This window comes from Pinus tabuliformis, chromosome 8 (assembly GCF_031772625.1).
Source record: "Pinus tabuliformis cultivar Carrire ecotype Pingquan chromosome 8, CPIR1, whole genome shotgun sequence".
In the NCBI taxonomy this organism is placed as follows: Eukaryota; Viridiplantae; Streptophyta; class Pinopsida; order Pinales; family Pinaceae; genus Pinus; species Pinus tabuliformis.
Window position 1 is genome coordinate 1,166,425,372 of NC_142294.1, and position 26,043 is coordinate 1,166,451,414.

The 26,043-nt window shown below is 35.3% G+C and overlaps 1 pseudogene; it reads right to left on the reverse strand.

Annotated features, from left to right (window-relative positions):
• Window positions 1-396: 396 nt before the first annotated feature.
• Window positions 397-25,735, reverse strand: LOC149239503 (calcium-dependent protein kinase 30-like; annotated as a pseudogene).
• Between the last annotated feature and the right edge of the window lie 308 nt (window positions 25,736-26,043).

Here is a 26,043-nt window from a genome sequence, read left to right on the forward strand (position 1 = left end):
CCCCACTGCGTAATATTCAAACCTTTTCTAATGAAAACACCGAATTTCAAATCCACACTGTGTAATGTTTGGTTTACGGTACACCACAAAATAAGAAGAATACTATATTTTCAAACGAGAATCAGAGATTATTTATTTTTATGAAAAGGAAAAATGTCGTGTGAGTGGAGCGAGAGGGACGATGTATCTAAAAATGTGGCGTTAATTAGAGAGAGGTTGGACAACTGTCAAGTCCTCTTTCATTTATGCATCAAAACACCAAATGTAGGAATCCTCCACTTACTCAACATGGATTGCATGTTCTCCACTTGTTGTAGCATGCATTACATGTCCTCCACATCTTACAAGGTAGGTTTCTTTATTTTTGCTTCCATTTTCAATGTCAAGAAACCAGAACTACCATGAACTCCCATGAAACACTTGTTGAGTAGTTAATTGAATCTTAGGTTCAAGCTCAAGCATTTGCCAGACAATATTATTGGCATGCTCATAAAATTTTGGCCATGGATCTCTTTTGAAATCTATCTGAACCATAAGAATGGCATGAGAAACCCCTGCTTCGTTTCAGCCCAGAATGGTGGCAATCCACACAACAAAATTTACTAAATGACCCCTGCAGACCCCTGCACTCCACACGTCAACCTCTGGTTTATATTTTCACTTCAGGACTCCCATGCCATGTAATATGGAATACTAACCATTTTGAAAAATCACTCACCTAGCATAAAGAACACAAAAAGACTAAAATCAATAGCCTTCAAAGTTGAATTCTCCTTTTTATTCACAAACACAAAATTCTCAGGTTTGATGTCCTGATACATCACCCCATTTCTATGACACATCTAAACAACTTCAACCATAGTGTGTGTAACAGTAGCTACACTACACTTGTTGTGATGCCCTCTAGCAAAAATCCTGTCAAAGAACCCTCCACCCTCATAGAGCTACATGATGAGGTGCAGAGTGTGGCCATTTTAATATGTGGCTTCCAAAGTAACAATGTTAAGATTTTGAGGCAAATTGTTCATTATAGTGACTTCTCTCCTCACATGTTTCATATTTATCAAAACTCACAGCTTTCGCTTGGAAGTAGACTTGCAAGCAAGCATTTCTTCAGTCTCCTTGTTAGTACAAAGGTATATAATGCTGAACTCACTTATCAAGCTATTTTCCAAACACATACTTATCATGAATGTTGCTTCCAATGGTTGCTCCTTTCAAAACCGTCGGGGTGCTCTGGTAGGGTTGAATTCCTGTGAGAACGAGTTCAACCTAAATTCCTTTCCAACATTCTTGGATCCTCAGCTAGATGCGCAAAAATTCCCCATTTATTTTCTACCACAGTGATGTAGATTAAAAAACCTAACACGACATAACTTGGCTAATATTTCCGTTTTGTGATTTCTTCATAGGCCTATGTGTTGCAGAGTATTCAAACCTTTCCATTCCATGAAATTCCTCTGTATCTGTATCACTTAATGATGAAAATGACATAACTTGGCTAGTATTTCTCTTTTGTGATTTCTTCATAGATCTATGTGTTGCAGAGTCTTCGAACCTTTCCATGCCATGAAATTCCTCTGTATCACTGGATGATGAAATTTCTTTAAAAAAAAAAAAACTAGAAAAGTAATGAAAAACCCGTGCTTCGTGTGCTTCCTTGATTTGCTCATTCCACCATTGATTCTTGGCTTTATGGAAGAACTTCAAACCCTGACAAAGAATTGTGAAATCTAGAATTCCCATTTTTTTAGTGTTTTTATTAGAGGAAATATATGTATGTATAAATATGCATTTGTGGCTTCAGCTCCATAGGCCCAAACTAAGCGCGGGTGTACACCTAAAGCAGCCTTACCATACCCCTCACCCCTCAATTTGCAGATGAATTAGCCCCTTCTCAAAGCTTATATCAGTGTAATTTTTGTTCTACTGACTCCAAAAATTTACCACACTTTCTCCATTTTTCAGTGTTCATTTAATGTAATTCACTTTTAACATCGAGAACTTTCCAGCTAACATCATGCAAAAAGTGACCCTTTTAAAGAAATTTAATTAGATATTCTATAGCTTCTTAACGTTAAATTGCATTAAAATGGGTTAGAAAACAAGTTGCTTTACTTTATGAAACTATCATCAAAAGGAAAATTCAATACCAGTTAAACAACAACGAACTGGATTTGATCCAATCGATAGGGTCAACTCATGTCACTCAACCATAGGAAAATTTATTAGAAGTTAAAGTTTCACTTCAATAAATTTGTTAGAAGTTAAAGTTTCACTTCAATTTACAAATATAATCAAGTGGAGTGGCTAATTCAATGTGTGAACAAGTGTATGGACTTTTTTTTAAGTATATGATTTACGTTTATTTTTTTTCTCAAACTTGATTAGTGAAATTTTACTTGTGATATATTATATACATACATACATTTTAATATGATTGGTTATTGGAAAAAATCACTAGTACATTTTCGCAAGTTACAATGACTAAACAAATTGCACCAAACTATTTTGATTGGACAACCAGAGAAACTCATTCACCATTCACATCATTATAAGAACAATACAATGTATAGGAATGCTATCAGTCAGAATGCAGAATATGGCTTTAAAAAAATAAAAAAAGAAGTCATCTTTTATATTTTAAAAAGATTTCAGGTTATGTTTTTTTCACTTAAGAATACATTATTACCACACGTGAAGTTAACCAATAAAAAGATTCCAGGTTATGTTTTTTCACTTAACAATACATTATTACCACAAGTGAAGTTAACCAATAATTGGTACAATAAAGACATTTAGCAACTTATAATAATAAATTTAGCAATTTCAAAATTGTTTTCACCAATATCCCAAGAAAGACCAAGGCTACTTCAACTACTACAATATATTATGTCTAAAAATTGATAACACAATAATTGTTTGGACATTGAAACCAACCTTGGAGACAAGTCTCGCAGACAAGATGGAAAAGCCAATATTTTCCAAGTCTTTTAAACTGCACAAAATAATTTTATTAAACATTTTTTTTTTTACATTTAAAATAATTTTTAAAAATATATATAAGGTTTAATTATTCTAATTTACTTTAAATTATATAAATTTTCTAAGAATATTATAAAACTATATATAAAATTTAAATTTAAAAACTTCTAAACATTAAAATGAAAATAAAGACATAAAACTTAAATCTGTTCAAACTAGAGTCTCTAAGATTTTCTAGATAAAATCTACTTAAAAACAATAGCGAAATTCAGAAACTACAATTTATTAAACGTAAGTGCATGAGTGGAATTTGAGATATTTTAAAAGAAATAATTGATCATTCGAATTTTTGAGTCATATGTAGAGGTTTTGAATATTTACACAATCTGAAATGTGTTTCTACATGAGCAAATTTGAGTATTTTTAGATCTACAACCAATTAATATCTCTTCAAAAGATTTTAATTGGTTTTTCTAGGGTTTGTAATTTAGACTGAGTAAATTTGAGTATTTTTAGGTCTACAACCAATTAATATCTCTTCAAAAGCTTTTAATTGGTTTTTCTAGGGTTTGTAATTTAGACATTGGCACTGGTCTAAATCTAGCTGGTTGATGAAACTTTCAGAGAGATGAGTTCTGAGGCATGGGTTGATCTAAACGTAGTTGTTTTTAGAGCATTTTCAGAGTGGAATTCTAAAGCATTCAACTCATACTCTCTTGCTCTGAATGGAGTCACTGAACTCCTTGCATATGACTTCTTTGATTCATTGAACACTCTTATTATTTTTTTATTTTATAATGCAGAAGTAATATTTTTATATTTATAAGTGTGGTTTATTTTGAAATAAAGTTTTCAGAATTTTTATTTTTTAAAATATAAAAAATTATAAATAATTTTGATATGAGAATATTCATTGAACACTCTTAATAGATTGTTATCAATTTCTAAACTTCACCCTTAACCTTATTTTGATTACTATCTTGACTATCTGCATGTATCTGTTATTTAATTTAGATAACTATGCTAATTTTGATAAAAATTCAAATTTAACCAAGCTTGGCAACTATATTTTAAATCAAAGGAAGCACACATTTTGAATGAAAGGAATATACACATCTTGGATTCATGGTCCCTAGAAGCAGTCCATTCAAATCTGGTCGCATCACTAGAATAAGTCAATTCAAATCTAGTTGAAGACCATATTCATAAATCAATAGCGTTTTGCCTTAATGTTGAAGCTTATTGCTTTTTTTAAATGCATTATTCAACATATATCTCACCAGTTAACTCTATTTCCAATTTAGCAGCTTATTTGGTCATATACTAAGGTGGTACATCATTAAATCAAGTTCAAGATTTAATATCCATTTTTTGTACTTAAGACTAGAATCAAGTGTTCCATGTTTGATCATCATGTGTAAATGATTCAACATATTTCCAATTTAGCAGCTTGTTTGGTCATATCAGTTGTCAACTACTAAGGTGGTACATCATTCAATGAAGTTCAACGTCTAATATCCATTTTTTGTACTTAAGACTAGAATCAGGTGTTCCACTTTTGATCATTCATGTGTAAATGATTCAATATATTTCTAATTTAGTAGCTTATTTGGTCATATCAGTTGTCAACTACTAAGGTGGTACATCATTCAATCAAGTTCAACATTTAATATCTATTTTTTGTATTTAAGACTGGAATCAGGTGTTCCACTTTTGATCATTCATGTGTAAATGATTCAATATTCAAACACTTTCGCATGCTTCCCATGCATCTCTGTAATGTTTAGAAAATTCTAAAATTATCTTCATATTAATGATAATTACAAATTTCACTTATTTTAATATTACCATTGTTTGTTTGCCTGGTAATTTCAGACCACACTCCCTACCTTTGTAAAACACTCCAGTGATTTTATGTAAAAGGGGAACTTCAACATTCCATGAGATATTTGCAACATTGACTCTGAACAATTACACTAGCACAATCACATCCTTGCTAACAAAATGAGAACTACAGTAAGTATGTTGCACATATAGCTTGGGCCCTAATTCTGTATACCCAAACACATTTTCCTATATCATTAAGCCTTAAGGTCATTAATGGTCAAACTATTCTGAAGGTACATTTCCATTATTTAATACAAACAACAAAAAATTTATACGGTTCAATTTAAATTGCAAAACTCTAAATGCCAATACAACCATAAAAATGCATAAATAATTTAGCAGTAGGGTTTGGGGGTTGCAAGTTCAATTGCAGAACTATAAGCTATATGCACTTCCCTGTATACAATATTGGATTTGAATCCATATGCCTATATTGATTTTGAACTGGTAGACTTGGCAAAAATATAACTCTAATCTTTGCGTCTGCATCTGATATTCCTGTAGGGGATGCCTCCACTTGTGGATATGGCCAGCTGTAAAATCCCACTCACATTCACCAGTTGGCCAGCCACCTTGTTTGGACCCACACCTTTAATCCAGAATGATGCCAGATTGATAACTATCTAAGGAATTGTAAAATCTATAGATCATGTGTACTATTTTCAAGGAATCCTAGGATCCTTTTGTACAGGTTAATTATCAATTTGTATACATGAGTGTGGAACCATATACCTCACTGAAATTAAGTAGACACTAACTAATTAGAGAAACATAAAGTGCCTGCAACTATGGCCTAAGACTTGGGCATTTTGCAGGGTAGACTTCATTACCAAGCCAAAAGATGAAGGGAATATTAATAAAGTACCTACCTATATTGAACTCCTTACTCGTTGGGCTGAAAATTTATGTGCAGACATTGGTTAATTGAGGATTTTTCTTTGAAAGACATTTCAAATAATTTGATTTGAAATTTTCCTGCCAAGACTATGTGTCGTTACCCAATACCATCCACTGAATCCCCAAACCATGTGCACAAGAAAATGTGCACCCTACAGAAGTGTGCCAACCCACCCTACAATAAAATAAAAACCTTAAAAACCATAACCACCAAGGCTCAAGTACCTATTCATGAATCCCTGTGGTTATTATAAAGATTTAAAATCCTTTTAACATAAACCTAAAAGGAATAAGTAAGCTAATAGATTACCATCCCCAACAACAAATATACAAATGATTGTTAATGAATAGGGCATTAAACCCACAACACCAAGATATAAGTTATTCATTAAGGATTCAAAATGATGATGTGAAGAATAAAGATCTCTTTCAATGTTAGGTAACATGTACAAGTTAAAGGAGGACAACTATGCTATGTCAAAGAAACTTTACTACATATACAAGGTGAAACCTCTTATGCTAACTGTAACAATAAATTATGTATTCACGTATTAGGAAACTCAATAATACATTTTTTTCTTTTCATTGGGTAATTGAGCCATTTTCTCCAGAAAGAGGATTTTGTCATTCTATTTAGATGCAACAACTAAAATAAGATCAGATCAGAGAATATTATCAATGGGATGGAACTAAAAGGTACAATCAACAACAAGAGCCTGTGGGAGTGCACAAAGCTACTCCAACAGCATAAAGTAAGATAATATAACAAAATACATGAGAAATATAAGAAGCATATGTGGAAAGAAATGAAACAGAGCAAGGGCTAGAAGCCTAGAAGCAAAAGGCCCTAGCTCAACATCAGCGTTAAAAATCAAAATAAGAGTATAGGCAGCATGCTTTTTTTTAGTTTACAGAACATAACAGAAAACATGAAAATCCAAACAACTATTATTTATAGACACCAAATTGAAAGTGGAAATTTTCAAAACATATATGTAATTAAGAAGTTATAAATGTTGTTATAGTAATATCAGTGTAAAAAAATAGTAAATCTTTTTTATTGGCATAGTATCAAAAAAAGCATTTCTATTGTTTTATCAAGTTTGTAACAAAATAGTTGAAATTGTTCACTATCATGTTCATTTTCCTTTCAACATTGGGCTCTTAAGTTCTATGATATCGTGGACTCTTGTTTTTTAACAATGGCCAACCCTACAATAAGAGAAATAATACAAAATGCTTATTATGCTTGTATAAATAGAAAACTAAAGAATTTTGTTATATGACTAAACACTAAAAGTCAAAGAATGAAGATGTTATGTAGGGAGATAAGACAAACTTTCTAGTTGAGACAATGGTTGAGCTTCTTTTTCTTGTTGCCATTGTCGGTATCTAAAATCTCATTAGCACCATTTAGAGTGAAGATACCCTGAACTTGGAGATTGCGCAACATATAAATTATTGTTGTTTTTTTTCCTGCAAATATTCTTGGTAATACATTTGAGCTAATGTTGGCAACAACTGCTTTAAAACTAGTCTGTTTCTAAGGAAACATCGCAATGTGTTGTTATCAGGAGTTCTTATAATGCAGTTGATACAATGCAGAAAGAGAAAAGCAGTATTTTGTTTGCATTTAGTGCAAAATATTGACATATATTCTATCATTACAGTTGATGAGATTGGGCAACTGCAAAGTGCACACACAGATTCAAATGGTGTGGAATATGCATTTGCAACCAGAAGTGTTCCTTGCACCTACTAGAAAAGAAAACTAGTCAGCAGATGTATAATGGAAAATAAGTAATTGTGTAATTAAAAATAAACAGATTATTGGATATGTACGTACTTGGTTTTGTCCGTCAATTATTTTTCTAAGATCCTGTTCTATTTCAGTATTCAAATTTGTGATGAATGTGGCATGTGTTGTACAAAATGTTTTTTCCTTGAGGTCTTTTATTTTTGTTATGTTTTTGAAGAGCATAATCGACATTTCTCCATTTTACAGTCTCTGCTCAATTTCATTGTAGATAGGCAGAAAGTTTTCAAATAGTTGCAGTTGTGACATAAAGGACAACGAAAAAAAAAAATTCTTGTTATTGCATAAAGAAAATAAATAAAATTTCATAAAGCTTATGGGTGAATGGTGTAAGGCAGAGAAACTTACCGATGCCATATCATCTTGAGAACTTCCATCTTTAATTTAAAATGTATATTGCACACCAACTTTTAGAGCTGCTATTACAAGTGCTGCAATTGTTCCTATTGGAAATGTTTCTATGCTTTCTCCCAATTATTTTATTGTTGCATTGGTAACAAATTTGTATTATGTACAAATTGGGCTAATTTTTTCTATAGTGCTTGTGTTGTCTAACAACAAAATGTGATCACAGTCGCCACGATCATAATTTGTTTTTGGTAGAATCTAGAAATTTGTCATTGCAATTCCTTTTCCTAGCAAGATCTTTTGATTGTGTTTTTCGATAAGGTCATTTGGAACAACCAATGTGACTATCATCAATCCCTGGTGATTAGTGAAATCTACATGCAATATTTGATGATTCTTTTGTGCTTTGTCGAGAAATGTGTTGTAGATAATCATTACATCACCATGGAATAATTTTTGAGTTTTGCAGATGTTCAATTCTTCAATTGAAATTGGAATTATTGATGGTGCATTGAACTATGCACATATCATGCAAATTAGAGTCAATTACAAAGAAACAATGTTGATGTGTATATTACAATGTGACAAATGCAAATAAGTGATGGGCATGGCTTGACTTGCCTTGTCACTTCTTTTGTTAGTTGTTTTTCTTGCTCCAATGTTGTGTTGATTTGCTGCTCAAGGTTGCAAGGTATTTGTTTCATTGCAAATGATAATGAGTGGAAAATGGAACTAGTGATATTGGAGACATGAAAACCAATTTCATATATATATTTGGTGAATGGATATTTTCAACAGTATATGTAAATACTTGCCTTCTGCATTTTTGGTCGTTGCAACTTTGATCCATTTTAGCTCTATAACATAAAAGGAAATTGCATTAGCAACTTCTTTGGATATGGATACAATAGATGTTTGCAAAAGAACAGTAATGAATAGTTAAGTTTCAATGACAATAAAATGGGAAAGAAAATGATATTAATTGCAGATATGGAAAGAGTTCGATGTGTTTTGTGATTCATCTGCATGTACATGGTCCATTATGAGACAGATTGTGTCATGATCTGACCAATATGTATCTAGCTTGTAAATCTTGTAGTTGTTTGTTATGTTAGACCATACATGATCAATGAGTGATGTGTGCACATAGGTATTTGTATCTAGTAGGAAATAGAGGTTGTGGCTATGCATATAGTCTTTTAGTGTCTTTATTCTAATGTTATCTTCACACATGTTAACATTGAAATCTCCTACAATGATAATGGTTTACTAATAGATATATTGCAAAATGTTTTTTCAAGAATATCTAGTATATTAGGAAATGTGGCATAGGGCGTTGTGTAAACATTAACAATTGTAATTTGCATTCCATGTAGAATGATATTTGTCATCAATGATTCTACATTGTGTTCTTGAAATTGCATATGCTCAACAATTATTATGTTTTCTTTGAAACATGTGAGCAATCGATATTTATAATGGCTTGATATGAAATTAAATGTTTTGAACTTTTGTTGCAATATTTCTTATTTCAAATTTGTTTCCTATAAACATAGAATATCAGAGTCCATTAGATCATATTTATTGAGGACATCATTGATATAAGTTTCTAGGTTGCGAGTGTTTATAGAGAAAACTGATGTGCATAAATGTCTATGCAAAGATTGATGACTGTAATCTAGTTCCCATTTTGTAAATTGTCGTAGACGGTCCATTTCAGCTGCTATTTTCTGCTTGACTTTGAAATTTTCTTTCTTTATTGGTTTTAATAGGAACAAGGATTACATGTTCCTAACACGAGACAAAGTTGTATAGACTAATCCATGAGTTCGTATTCCAGTAGGATCAAATGCAAGGTTGTCTAGAGTGAGGCCTTGTGATCTATAGATTGTGAAAGCACATGCCAATTGAACATGAAATCGTTTTCGTATTTGATATAGCATGTTTTTTCTTGCATTGTTATTGGTTTTTCTATTCGCAATATGGGGATCCAATCTTTGAAAATGCCTTCACTATAGAAGTGAGCCAAATTTTTTGCTTAGCAATGTCCTATGTTTGCATCGAAGAACTTGATCCATATGACATCAATTTCATTTGTTTTTGTATAGGCTTTAATGATTTCGTCTTCTCCATTAACAAGGTCATCTTGTGAATCATAATTTCCAGCATAGATCTCAACTAACATGTTTAATTTTACGACTATCTGTGAAGGCAACGTTGTTGTATGTAAATGGAAAGGGAAATTGCCATGGTTTTCTTCTTCTTGATCGATTGCATTGATAAAAATATCATATCTAGGAAAAATTAACAACATTTTATTGTTGTGCAAAGTGACATCTTTATTTTTATAAAAAAGATAGGGGAAAGCGGGGTCAATAGGTGCAGGTCTAACACAATTTCTGTTCAAATATTGCAAATCATCTTCTATTTGAGTGTTTGTTCGCATTCTATTCAATATTGAGATGAATTGCTTGATCGTCTAACACATTGTAATATGCAATTCATAACACTTTACATTTTCTTACCAAAAGTCATATGGGACTGGTTGTTTGTTGAGAATAGGTAGTTCGAATATCAAGGAGTCTTGTATAGGTTGTGCTTGATAGAGATCACCACAAAAAATGATATCAACATTTTTGAAATATTTTGTTTGGACATGTTTTATTTTTCTCAATTGATCATCAATGCAAAACAAGAACCGACTTCCAAGTAGGGGAACCTCATCAATGAAAACTAATCTCAATTCTTGGTAAAGTTTTCCGAGTGCATCCAATGTTTCATTGTTAAGCAGTGTGGGGGTGGACTTATTGAAAGGTATAAATAGTGCAGAGTAGACTGTTGTACCACTTGCATTATATGAAACTTTGCCTGTGTATGCTAATATCAAACCCTTTGGTTTCAAAGGATCAGTTGAATGATGTGCATCATAAAGCCGCATGAGCATTTGGAATATTACTTTTGTTGTGAATGTTTTGCTAGTTCCAGCTCCTCCAGTCAAGAATAAATATAGTGGTTTGTACATGTCCATACGCTTCTTCATTGCAATGTCTTTGATAATTTCTTGTTGTTCTCTATTGAGCATTCTTCTTAATATGTGATATTCTGCATTTGTGAGCAGAAATGGATGCTCTGATAAGTGGAATCTGATATTTAGTTATCTTTTTCTTTCATGGTGATGGGAATGTTGTAAATCTATTTCCAAGTCATATTTTTTGCTAATTTTTTTAGTGGTTCTTTTCTTCTTCATTGTATCAGTGGGATCTATGGTGCTATTTTGGATGTCTTGAATGACATTTTCTAAATCACCCCATAATGGGTTGATATTATAAGTGAAATTGGACTCATTTGTTTTTATTGTGTTTTCATGTAACATATAAGCAGCTTCCCATGATAGCAAGTTTTGTATCAATGTACTTTCACTTTTTTCAAATGGGACATATAGCAAAAGCTTTTCTCTGCAATAGTTTTCATAGTCAGTGTGTTTTTTGTATTTCACGAATTGTATGACCTTTGGTTTTTTCATTTTTGAAATGGGTGTGCCATTTTTGTTGTGCATTGAAGCAAATTTAGCAAAGGCATATATGTTTAATAGCATTAGGTCGATTGATATAATAATCAATAACTGAACTACAAATGACATTTTCGGAGTTGTCATCTTACTGTTTTAGCAGGAACGATGGTTTGAGGATAAATGTACGTTTATCCATTGGTGTCGTGTTTATGAATATGCATTATCGTGAACTATGATTCAATGGAAAAGAAGGTGTTATATGGACTGCTTGTTGAGCTGAGATCTATTGGATATTAAGCAAAGAATTGCCCAATGAGCGTATCATTTCAATAACATTTAGCTTGCCCTTTTCATGTTCTCTTCTTATCATTTTAAATGCATTTTTCATTGATTAGTCAACTTTTGTCATGTAAGAAGTGCAATATGATGCAGCTGCATATGCATTAAGGACAAATTGGGCATCACTATTTGCATTCCATAGCTCTGGCATATTCTTTGCAAAGTTATTATTCTAAATGTGTGAGGGTTTTCATTCCAATAAAATCATTGGTTGCTTCAATGTACTTTGTATTGCTAATATGTAATCAGTTTCAATTAATTGCAACTCATCCAAAAACTCATCAAATGTGTTGTTGCTATCATATTGTTTCTTTTCCAAGATGTTATATATGAACTTTTCTTTTTCATTTAATGTGTCATCTACCAACCCAATTGGTTCAAGAACTTTGTGCTTCTCATGGGTGGCATTGGGAAATTGTATCTACAATGTGAGTTTTTTTTCTCCTTTTGCAACTTTTTGTATGGTGGTGTTCATGAATTTTTGCAAGCTATGGATCAAGGTGATCTGTGCTACAAGTCAAGTAATTGTCAATGAAGTTTTTAATGTTAGAGTTACTATTGACTTCATATATTGGTGCATCTTTTACCCATAACAATCCATGTTCATGTTCACTTCCTCTATTTTGGAATTCAGTTACAAAGTAGTAATCAACTATATCTCTAAAGAATGCTTTTTCTTCAAATATCATTTTTTTAAGGCATTAATTTTATGCCTATAATAACGAGTACAAGTTACTGGATTCTTTCTTATGAGATAGTTGATGTTATAGTCTTCTATTGTTTCAATATGTTTTCTTTTTTCCCTCTTGCTATGTAACTTTTTCAATGTATTGACCAATGGATTCCATCAATTTTCAACATTTGTAAATGTGACGAAGAACATTGGTGGGCCTTGTTGACGTATCATGGCAAATATATTTTTCTTCATTTGTTGTAGGAAATTAGGAGAAATTCTTATGTGCTTGAAATCAATGTAACCATTGTCACTTTTATGAATATTGTGCAAGTTTGGTCTGTATTTAACGTCTTTTTCTAGTAACTTTCTTCCTTTTAATTTCCCTTTTTTGATTCTTATTGAAATGCACGCAAGGAATTTTTCAATTATTATTCGCAATGTTTTGAAAAACAAATTTGTTGTGTGGTAAGAGAAGTCACCACTATGGCACATTAACTCCCATTGTGAAAATTTTTTGTAGCAAAATCTTTCTACAATGTCATCATCACGTGGGTCTCAAAAAAAGAGGGTTGGAAAGTTCATTTCTTCTACATATTTGTCTCTGAAAATTCCAAGGGGACGTTACCCTTCAGCTGGAGCAAGTTCAATTAGCTTGTCTTGTAAATCATGGATGCATTGGGATCCTATTTATCCGTGTACCAATGTTTCAGTTGGCATTTCATTTTCTGAATCACTACTTGTTTGATTTTTGTCTTCAATGTCACTATTTTCAATTGGACTATTTGAGGTAGTTGATTGTATGATGTTATCCCAATTTCTATTTATGTGTATGTTTTCAACTCTATAGAGGTGTCGAGAACATAGTTCCTTCAATGCTTTCATGACATTATGCACACGGACTTTTCCTATTTGAAATGAATTTTTATATTCCAGTCGTCCTTTTAATGCAACAAAAATTGTTGTTGTGTTTTCCATAGATTGTGGCAGTGGAGTTTGAACGATGTCTATTTGGACAGGAACATTGATGATCGATCCTGTTAAACCCATTTGTGATCGTTTGTGGCCCCATTGTCTTATTTGTGCAAATGCAATTCTTAACGCTACAAGATGTTCTTCAAGTTCTGAGAGTGTGGGTACAACTGGAAATGGTTTGTTTCGCCTAATGTTCTCAGGTACAACAAATTGTGGCAATTTTCCATTTTGAAGTGCTCTTTTGCAAACCTTGCATATTACTTTCCTAGGCATATTTCTATGGTTTTTAGATAAATTTACATATATTTGTTCCAAGTCTTGTCCAATCCTCTCCATATTCTTGTGAAATTGCAATTGTTTACATATTGGACATTTTTTCTCAGGTGTGTCCTCTATCTTGGCTAGGTAAATTGTTATAGGGTTTTTCTTGGATAAGCAATTATGTTTATTCTGTGATTTTTGTTTGCATAAATTTTTATAGTTTTTTGTTTGTAATCGTAATAGTTGTTTTAATTTATGTACATTGACCCTATTATTTCTATCTTATTTCATTGGTGTAATACCAATTTGCAATTTGTCTTGATGTGTATGTGCATTTTTTGACATAGGTCCATGTTGTGTGTGCCATGACATTGTGTCTATTGGAAGCATTTGACAATGTACATTGCTTCTGTTGCTATGTTCATCTATTGAAAAAGGTACATAGTGGGTGTGAAATGCATTTATTTCAAGCGACACTATATTGTATGTTTTATTTGAAAAGTTGTTGCATTGTAGTAATTGACAACACTCCTAGTTATAGAGGACCATTCCTGTATGTTTACTTCGAATAATATCGCTACCCATTGCAAACAAAAAGGCTCTCCTTCTACTCCACCTTTTTCATATGGCATTCCCATATTGATAAGGTATGTCTACCAATTTGCAATTTTTTTTTTAGTTTTTATGACATCATTTGATAGATATTTTTGTAGACAATGCAATGCATTGTTTTCATTGCACATGATCGAATTGTAGAATGACTGCACAATGTAAAGTCTTAAGGATTCTACATCAAAGTCAGGTGTTATCAAATGACAAAGTGCAAAGAACATGTTATCTCCACAAATGGATATAGTATTTGTTATGTAATCTATGGCCTTGCATTTTATCATTCATTATTTCCCAATAGCTTTGTAGATCATTGCAGGGAGGAGAAAGGTATTCATTGCATATTACAATTGATCAAGCTATTTTTTTGTACAACAATGGTTCACAGTGCCCATTAAGGGGGTTCTGATCATAGAATAATATATGCAATGGATTTGATGTTTTGTTTGAATTGAGTAGAAAATACTCTCTTTTTTTGTTAATGACCAAATTCCTATTGATAAATTGAACCATTTGGCTATCCATCGTATGAAAAATGTGTCTCCCCATATTCCTCGTTCATTCTCAATAGGACCATTTGAAGTAGAAGGATGCATTCTTTGCAAATATGTTTCGACGTCACAAATTCCATGAAGTTAATAGAGGAAATCAGGTGCTAGCTTGTAATTGAATGATTCCAGTGCTTCTATGTGACCTTGCTTAAGGCATATCAAGAAGTGGTCTATTGTTCCATTTCACAATTTAGTGGATGTATATTGAAAATGCAAAAGGAATTCAATTTCATTGAAAAGACAATCGCCTGGAGTGTATGAAAATGCTCGAAGTCTAAAAAGATTGTTGGTGTTCAAGACATCATCAATAGTGGCATTATTGTCACATTAAATTTTTGATTTGTAACTATCAACATCAATTATTTCAGACATGTTTATATAGTTATTTGGTGAAGGTTTTTGTTGAAATTGGCTAGCTAAATGTAATTGTCCTTTTTTTGCAAGATTGGGAAATTTGGAACAGGATATGGAAGTTGTATTTGCAATGAAACAAAACTAGTATAAAAGTGCAATACAACATGCAACTAACTTGATTTTCTTACTCCCATGTATTTGCAAGGAAACTCTACAAAAGAAGACAATGAAGTTACCATATAAGTTTCTACATGTGGAACCAATATCTTATGACATACAACGAAAGCATGAGGGAACCTCAAGAAAGGAAAATGATGACGAATAAATTCACGAACCCTGACATGGTTTCTGATACTCATTTACAATATCTTATTGCATCTTAAAAGAAATACATTATTGGGTACCAAAGGATCTTGAATTGTTTCTTTCGTTGTTATTGCGATGGAAACGGATGGTGAAAGTCAATAAAGGATTAAGCATAGATTCCAAATGTTATTCAAATAATTTTCATACGTTACAAGATTGTAAGGAAATTCAAGTTTTTTTGTGGAATAACTATTTGTTGTTCTCTTGATCATTGTTTCTTGTACTTCTATTGATATGTATCCACAGTAAAGCAGAGTTGTAGGAAATCACAAAAGCCTTGTAATTTAGCAAACTATCGAGAAGAGAGACAATGTTGTTGACAAGAACTACAATTTAAGTGACATGGTTCTAATTCGCCTATAACAAGACTTCGTAACAGTGTAATTACAAATAATGTGTAGGCCATGAATATAGTTTTCAAGTGTTGTCTATGGTATATGAAAGTAATGTTAAAGTTTTTTTAAAAGGAATTTAGTTTAAGTATTGATATTAGTTAACATTTAGAATGTTTTTTTAGTGCAAGTGCAACATTCAAAGAAAAAAAAATATGGAGAATGTTTCTATTCAAGAATTTGAATGCAAACAATGCATAACTAGATTTGAAAAATTATAAAAAAGAATATGATCACCATTCCAAGAAAAATGAGAGAAATTTGCATACTTGTTCTTGTATATGCTAAAGAGAAAATATTGAATCTAAATGGAAGTAGTCGACCTAGGACCAGGTCCAATCCATAGCTCTGAAGTTCCTATGAAGCCAAGATTGACCCCCAAACTCAACAAATGCAATGTAGTTTTCTATCTGTAGGTCAACAATTAAGTTATTAGTTTGATAGTGAACATGTGACATCATATGTATAAATTGAAATAATCCTTATTAAAATAATTAAACACAATGTGCACACCATAAATGTTGTTTAATAGTGTCATTCATGCTACATGAAACTAATTAGTTATTCTTTATATGAAATTATAGAATTGTTTATTAATTTATTTGCAATTAAATTATATGAATATTTCTTTAACCATAAAATGAAAGAAAGTCTCATTGTTGCATAAGCTAAAATGCATGCAAATGGTGCACACACTTCTTCGAGGCTGAAAAGCTTTGTTTTCCATTGAGGTTGAAAAGCTCTGCGGCACCCAAAATATTGAAGTTCGACGACTATAACCTGGATTTACAAAATTTCCTTGCCATATTTTATCAAAATATTACCTGATTTTCCATGACTTTCAGGGCAAAAAAGCAGTCTGGTTAGACTACTGCATATAAAAGTGGCACCAAATAATTGACCATTCAAGCAAAATGGAAGGAATCTAAGAAAAATAAGACACTAATAAGGTATTTCAAGCCATGTATGCTTCATAGAACACTTCAACTTTGTTAAACAAAAAAAGGTTGTTAGTGTTGTTGGAAATACTGAGAGGGGGGTGAATCAGTATTTCTTACAATGTTTATTCTAGTGATTGCCACAAGCATATATAGATATGTATATGTATACATAGAACACAGAAACCAGCAGCTGGAATAAATGCTTTTATTAAAAAACTCAAGACAGTACAATGAAATAAATACAATATAAATATATATCTGACTGTGAATAGTTGCCAAGCTCCAACTTGGACTTCAGTGAGGCTCCAACCTCCAGAGCACCAACTCTGTTTTGTAGTGGTTCTGCACTTAGGAGCACCTACCCCTAATGACTTTAGTCTTGTTCAGTTCTGAGACTCCAACCTCTTGGGCTCCAACCCAATCTTAGTATCAACTCTTTTGCTGCAGTCTTTTGCACCCAACCCTGCTGAGCTTCTGCCTTTCTCCAGTTCTCCTACTTCTCTGGTCTCTCCTACCTCTTGCCTATTCTTCGGCTTCCTCTCTTACAGATTATGCATACATTAGCAACACTTCACTTTGTGTTTCTGTTTTTATGTGTTTCAGGCACCTCTGACTGATCGTTTCCACTTTCCACCGCCTTTTTGGCTTCCTCCTCGGTCGCTGTCATTTCCTATGACTCGCTTGATCTTTCAGCTTCCCGATCCATGGCTTCCTCTGTCTATTCATATTCATTAAATTCTTACAAGTAACGTTAATGCGGAAGAGAGGCCGAATTACAATTGTTAGCTCTGCTATAATCCAACAACTCGAGGATGAACTAAACCCTACTACCTCCATTTTCACTCTATAACTCAGTGAAAAGTCACCGTTCCTCGCCAAATCCTCAAATTCATCGTTTCCCTGTCATAACAGTCGGAAACCCATGCGATAGAACTTGCCTTGATCTCCACTGTCGATCGCCCATGATCCAACGGTCTCCGCTATGTTTACCGCATGATTAAACCCCACACACTTTCCTCGTCATCTGACCATCCGTCACACAATTGGAAGGTAGTTGCAAGCCCCGATCGCGTGACTTGTGCGCATGTTAACCCGTGGGGGTGGTGTTAAACCCCGCGCACTTTCCTTGTCATCTAACCTTCTGTCACATGATCAGATGGTAGTCGCAAGCCCCGATCATGCAACTTACACACACGTTAACCTATGGGGGCGGTGGTTTTTGTTTGCCACGCGTCGTGATCTTACGGGATCGTGCCATCAAATACGAATACTGCCGAGCCCCGGTAAGTGGTGTGTGGAAACCGCCTGCCGCCCGAAACCGTTGTTCTCCTGCGCGTTAATCTCTGTGCGTCTTTCGCGTGTGATGACCATTGGATCTGCTACTCTTTGATCTGACGGCTCACATTCACTCTCCCGCCCGTCCTCCTGCTCATTAACCTGCGGTGGTAGAATCAATAATCAAAACAGCACAATCGACCTGTTATGTACCTGTAATCATGTTCTTGATAAAGTCACGATGGCCTAGTGCATCAATGACGGTACAGTAATACTTGTTTGTCTCAAACTTCTAGAGAGCAATGTCAATAGTAATACCATGCTCGCACTCAGCCTTAAGCTTTTCAAGAACCCAGGCATACTTGAATGACCTTTTGTTCATTTCCGTAGCTTCCTTCTCAAAACGCTCAATCACACGCTTGTCGATACTGCCAAGCTTGTAAATAAGATGACTGGTAGTGGTGGACTTGCCAGAGTCGATATGTCCTATGACCACAATATTGATGTGGGTCTTCTCTTTACCCATGGTTTTCTAAAAACCAAGTATTCCTGAAAAAACACGAATAAGCAGCTTCAGCTTCCCACCAAAAAAGAATCGCAGAGCTCCCCTTCTTCGCTCTCCACCTGCTCTGATGGCTCTGTGTGCTCCTCTTCTTTGGCTCTGTCTAATCCTCTCGTCTCTATCTGCTCCTTGAATATTGCCATATTGACATCAATGAAAATATGTGTCCAAAAATCTCCCCCTTTTTTATTGATGGCAATATTCTTCTGCTTTCTCCCCCTTTGACATCAATGGCAAAGGGATGCATATGGACTCCCCCTGTCAAACTGCTCCCCTTGTCCTGCTACATCTTTATGAATGAACTTGAGTGATGATAAAGAAATAACCCCCATCTTTTGATGCAGATGTTCGAATGCTTCTCGAGGAAGAGGTTTTGTGAAAATATCAACTATCTGCTCCTTAGTACTGATATATTCCAGGACGATGTTTTGTTCAACTACTTGTTCACGGAGGAAATGATACTTGATTGGTATATGTTTGGTTCTTGAGTGCATCACAGGATTTTCGCTGAGACTGATAACACTTGTGTTGTCACAATAAATGGAAATTGGTTGATCTGTACATATGTCAAGATCTTTAGAGCTTCCTTCATCCATAGTGTCTGAGAACAACAGTTTGCTGCAGCAATATACTCAGCTTCGGCTGTGGATAATGATATGGATGACTATTTTTTGCTGACCCAGGATACCAAACAGTCTCCCAGGAAGAATGCATTTCCACTAGTGCTTTTCCGATCATCTATACTTCCAGCCCAATCAGCATTGGTGTATGCAGTTACAGTCAGTTTTGAGTCCTTTGGGTACCAAAGACCGAAATCAGAAGTTCCCTTCAGATATCTGAGAATTCTTTTTATAGCTAATAAATGGGATTGTTTGGGAGCATATTGAAATCTTCCCACCATTCCTATTGCTTGCATTATGTTTGGTCGTGTAGCTGTTAAATATAGAAGGGCTCAAATCATTGACCTGTAATGAGTTGCATCTACTAGAGGGGAGTCATCATCTTTGCTCAATTTGTAGTTTATGGTCATAGGTGTGCTCGTGGGTGCACAATCCTCCATTCCATATTTTTTGAGCATGTCTTTTAGATATTTGGTTTGAGATATACAAAATCCTGCTCTAGTTTGAGATGTTTGAAGTCCAAGGAAGAGGGACAGCTCTCCTATCATTGACATCTCAAACTCTTTTGACATGTTTTGAGAAAATTCATGGCTCATTTCATCATTATTACTAGAAAAAATTAGATCATTGACATAAACAAGAGCAACTAGTAACTTACCTTGATCTGTCTTTATTTATATATTGCTTCCAGCCACTCCCTTTTTGAAGCCTTGTTGTTGTAAATAGTGATCTAGTCTTGCATACCAAGCTCTAGGAGCTTGTTTCAACCCATATAAAACCTTTTTCAACTTACAAACTAAGTCCTTTCCTGCTGTTAGATCAAAACCTTCTCGCTGCTCCATGTAGACTTCCTCCTTGAGTTCCCCATTTAGAAATGTTGATTTCACGTCCATTTGATAGATTTTGAATCCTTTTGAGCAAGCAAATGCCAAGAACATCCTGATAGCTTCCATACGAGCCACTGGTGCAAATGTCTCTTCAAAGTCAATTCCTTCAATTTGTGAATAACCTTTGCAAACAAGTCTTGCCTTGTTTCTGATAACCTGTCCTTCCTCATTCATTTTATTTTTGAACACCCATTTGGTTCCTATTATGTTTTTGTCCTTTGGACGAGGTACCAGCTCCCATGTCTTTTTCTTCTCAATTTGGGTCATTTCTTCTTCCATGGCTTTTACCCAATGAGGATCCTTACTTGCTTCTGCAAATGTTTCTGGTTCTATCATGGATAGGAGGGCAATGACTTTTCTCTTGGGTGTGATTGTTATCCTTCTTCAGGTCTGCACACCTTCATCTCTATTGCCAATGATCTGCTCTTCTAGATGATGGCATTGGACATACTTCATCTTTGAAGGGGTATTAGGTGGTTCTCTTTCCTCTCCTTCTTCTTCTTCTTCATCTTCTATTTCTTCCTCTTTAGGTTGTTCTTCTTCAATGAGAGAGTCATCTTCATGTTCTTCAATTTCCTTTTCTGGAAGATCTTCATCAATTTTTACATCAATGCTTTCCACTATTTTCTTTAGTTGATAATTGTAGCACTTGTAAGCCTTGCTCCGTGTAGATTATCCAAGAAATATCCCTTCATCAACTCGAGAATCAAACTTTCCGAGTGAGCCATCATTTATTTTTATGAAGCACTTGCTTCCAAAGATCTTGAAGTAATTCACCGAAGTAGGTCTTCCTTTCCATAGCTCATAAGGAGTTTTTTCACAATTTGGTCTTAATTGAGTTCGATTCAGCGTATAGATAATTGTTCCTACTACTTCTCTCCAGAATTTAGGTTGTAAATATATTGCTAATAGCATAGTTCTTGCCATTTCTTGGACTGTTCGGTTTCTTCTTTCAACTACCCCATTTTGCTGAGGTGTTCTGGCAGCCGAGAATTCCCTTTTAATTCCATGAATATTACAAAACTCACTAAACTCGTTTGATGTGAATTCTCCTCCTTTGTCTGTTCTGAGGCACTTAATTTTTGAATCTTTTTAATTTTCTACAAGGGCTTTTAGATCCTTAAAACACTCAAAAGTTTCAAATTTATACTTTATGAAATATATCCACATCATTCTAGTATAATCATCAACAAATAACACAAAGTACCTTTCTCCTTGGAGTGCTTGATTTCTAGTTGGCCCACATACATCAACATGGATGATCTCTAAGGGCTTCGATGTAGAGTGTTCCTTTGTCTTGTGGCTGATTCTAGTCTGCTTTCCATGTTGACATGGACCACATACTGCTTGATTTGGTTTGAACAGCCTTGGATGTCTCGTACTGCTTTGATCTTGCTGATATTGATCAGATTATCGAAGCTTGTATGTCCAAGTCGCTTGTTCCACATCCAACTCTCATATGTCTGACTTAGGTAGCATTTATTTTCTTGAATCTTGTTCAGAATGTAAATTTTGTCTGGTGCCCTCACCCCTTTTGCCACAAGTTTCCCTAATGCAGAGTTCCTTATTTCACAGTCTTTGGTGCTGAAAATGACCTTATGTCCTTGATCACAGATTTGGCTGACACTTAGGAGGTTGTGTTTGAGCCCGTCAACTAGCAGAGCATCTTGAGCTTTTCCTTTTCCATTGATTAGAGTAACTGTTCCTTTTCCTGCAATTCTGCTAGATCCACTTCCAAAGGACACATTCCCTTCCTTTTTGCTCAGTGAGACAAACTTCCTTTTGTCTCCTGTCATGTGTCTAGAGCACCCACTATCTATAAACCACTGGTTTCCATTATTTTGAGCATATAGAGCCAGGCCGCATTTGTCCATGTTGGAGTTCTTGCTACTCGTCTTTCTTCCTTTGAGTGGGTAGTCTTGCTCATAGTGTCCATTATTGTAGCAGAAAGAGCAAATCAGATCAAATTTGGTCAAGGGATCAAGCGAATTAAAGGCTTTTATTTGTCCTTGCCTTTTGGGGGCATATGAGTTGATTATTCTATCCTTTAGCTTTGTATTTTCACTTCTGCGAGCCATACAATGTTTGGCTTGATGACCGAAGTTTTTACAGTGAAAGCAGTGTCCAAGAAAGATGGTTTTGTACTTGTTGAAGAAACCACGGTTTGAGTCGATTTCCTTCCTGGGAATTACTCCTCCCTCGTTCTTTGGATTTGCGATGGGCCCTTGGTGGAGTACAGGTTTGTATTTGCTGTAGTGTCCATGATTCAACTCCACATTCTTCTTTGGAGTAATTCTCTCTTCATTCTTGGGATCTGGGGTGCACTTTTCATCTTTTGGATTGCAGGAAAGTGCATCGGCATAGCTTTTCGCATTATTCTTAGTGCTTGAGGATTCTCCTTTGAAACCTATTCCAAACTTGTCATGTTGAGGTTTTTGATTTTTCAGAATAGTCTCAAGTATTTGAGAGCTTTTATAGCCCTTTTTAATTTGCTCCAACTCCTTTCTCAGAGACACTATTTCGGTCTCGCGTTCTTCACAAGTCTCTTCCTTTTCTTTAAGCTTTGCTTCCAAGAGATCTTCTCTCCTTCTTATTTCCTCGTTTTCCACTTTGAGAGAAATGATTTTGTTCCGTAGTTTCTCATTTTCTTCAATGGCACTTATTAAAAGTTCATCTACATTTCCTTCCAGCCCTGTGTCATCATCATCTGCAAGTGCCATGAATAATGCTTCTTGGCTTTCATCATGATCGCTTTCTTCATCTGATTTCCTTTTGATGACCATAAACTCATCCTCATCAGACTCATCTTGCTTGGAGAAGAAGTTTTTCTTATTGAACCCTTTATTTTTATGTGCCATTCTTTTAGAATTTCCTTCATCATCACTGTCATGTTTATGAGGACATTTTGCTGCATAATGACCTATTTTACCACATTTAAAACAGATAAGAGGATACTTACCTTTAAGCTTAGATCCTTTCTTCAGCTTTCGTACAAATTGAGCAAATTCGGATTCCACATCTGACTCATCACTACAGTCATTCCTTTGTTTCCCCTTATTTGACCTTGAGGCCTTGAATGTTGCATCTTTGGAGCTTGGGCCATCTTTCCTCATTTCATAGGCAGTGAGAATTCCATGTAGTTCATCCATTTTGAGGGTATCTAGATCCTTTGCTTCTTCTATAGCGCTTATTTTGGAGTCAAACCTGTCTGGAAGAGACCTTAATACCTTTTGAACAATGGTACTTTCTTCAACTTTTTCATCCAATCCTTTCAGGGAATTTACCACTTCAGCTACTCGGAGGAGGTATGTTGCAATATCTTCTTCATCTTCCATCCTCAAACTTTCAAATTGTCTTCTGTGAGTTTGAAGCTTTGCCTTTTTGACTTTTGAGTCTCCATCGTATAGGCCAACTAACTTCTCCCACATTTCTTTGGCAGAGGTACAATGCATGATTTTTGTAAACTTGGAATTAGTGATTCCACTAGTGATGGAGTTCATGGCCTTTGCATTTGCGATGTAGGCTTTCCTCTCGTCTTGGTCTATTGGAAGAGTGGAGGTAGTTTTGTATTCATTTTGAACAAAATGTCAGACTTCAAGTCCAAGGGACATTAAGTAGTAGGTCATTCTTTTCTTCCAGAAACTAGAGTTAGTGTCATCGAACAGAGGAGGTCTTCCTCATGCTTCGTGATTTCTCATCATGGCTACGAATCCTTCTTCAAGCTGTTAGGCTAGTATGAAGAAGCCCGCCCTGATACCAATTGTTGGAAATACTGAGAGGGGGGTGAATCAATGTTTCTTACAATGTTTATTCTAGTGATTGCCACAAGCATATATAGATATGTATATGTATACATAGAACACAGAAACCAGCAGCTGGAATAAATGCTTTTATTAAAAAACTCAAGACAGTACAATGAAATAAATACAATATAAATATATATCTGACTATGAATAGTTGCCAAGCTCCAACTTGGACTTCAGTGAGGCTCCAACCTCCAGAGCACCAACTCTGTTTTGCAGTGGTTCTGCACTTAGGAGCACCTACCCCTAATGAATTTAGTCTTGTTCAGTTCTGAGGCTCCAACCTCTTGGGCTCCAACCCAATCTTAGTATCAACTGTTTTGCTGCAGTTTTCTACACCCAACCCTGCTGAGCTTCTGCCTTTCTCCAGTTCTCCTGCTTCTCTGGTCTCTCCTGCCTCTTGCCTATTCTTTGGCTTCCTCTCTTACAGATTATGCATACATTAGCAACACTTCACCTTGTGTTTCTGTTTTTATGTGTTTCAGGCACCTCTGACTGATCATTTCCACTTTCCACCGCCTTTTTGGCTTCCTCCTCGGTCGCTGTCATTTCCTCTGACTCGCTTGATCTTTCAACTTCTTGATCCATGGCTTCCTCTGTCTATTCAGATTCATCAAATTCTTACAGGTCACGTTAATGCGGAAGAGAGGCCGAATTACAATTGTTAGCTCTGCTATAATCCAACAACTCGAGGATCAAATAAACCCTGCTACCTCCATTTTTACTCTACAACTCAGTGAAAAGTCACCGTTCCTCGCCAAATCCTCAAATTCACCGTTTCCCTATCATAACAGTAAAAAACCCATGTGATTGAACCCGCCTTGATCTCCACCATTGATCGCCCACGATCCGACAGTCTCTGCTATGTTTACCGCACGATTAAACCCCGTGCACTTTCCTCGTCATCTGACCTTCTGTCGCACGATCGGACGGTACTCGCAAGCCCTAATCGTGCAACTTGCGTGCATGTTAACCTGCGGGGGCGGTGATAAACCTCGCGCACTTTCCTTGTCATCTGACCGTCCGTCGCATGATCGGACGGTAGTCGCAAGCCCCAATCGTGCGACTTACGCGCACGTTAACCCACGAGGGTGGTGGTTTTTGTCTACCATGCGTTGTGATCTTACGAGATCACGCCATCGTATACAAATACCGCTGAGCCCTGGTAAGCGGTGCGGGGAAATTTCCTGCCGCCCGAAACCGCTATTCTCCTGCGTGTTAATCTCCGTGCGTCTTTCGCGTACGACGACCGTTGGATCTGCTGCTCTTTGATCTGACGGCTCACATTCACTCTCCCGCCCGTCCTCCTACTCGTTAACCTGCGGTGGTAGAATCAATAATCAAAACAGCACAATCGACCTGTGATGTACCTGTAATCATGTTCTTGATAAAGTCACGATGGCCTGGTGCATCAATGATGGTACAGTAATACTTGGTTGTCTCAAACTTCTAGAGAGCAATGTCAATAGTAATACCACGCTCGCGCTCAGCCTTAAGCTTGTCAAGAACCTAGGCATACTTGAATGACCTTTTGTTCATTTCCACAGCTTCCTTCTCAAAACCCTCGATCACACGCTTGTCGATAATGCCAAGCTTGTAAATAAGATGACCGGTAGTGGTGGACTTGCCAGAGTCGACATGTCCTATGACCACAATATTGATGTGGGTATTCTCTTTACCCATGGTTTTCTAAAAACCAATTATTCCTAAAAAAATGCGAATAAGCAGCTTCAGCTTCCCACCAAAAAAGAATCGCAGAGCTCCCCTGCTTCGCTCTCCACTTGCTCTGATGGCTCTGTATGCTCCTCTTCTTCAGCTCTGTCTGCTCCTCGAATATTGCCATATTGACATCAATGACAATCTGTGTCCAACAAGTGTTTCAGCTTGCTAAACTGCTCACAATGCAATAATTGGGTTGAAGCTTCAATTGAAGCAGTACTTTTAAAATACTCTATTTGTAACATACACGATTAAATATTCCTATACGATAT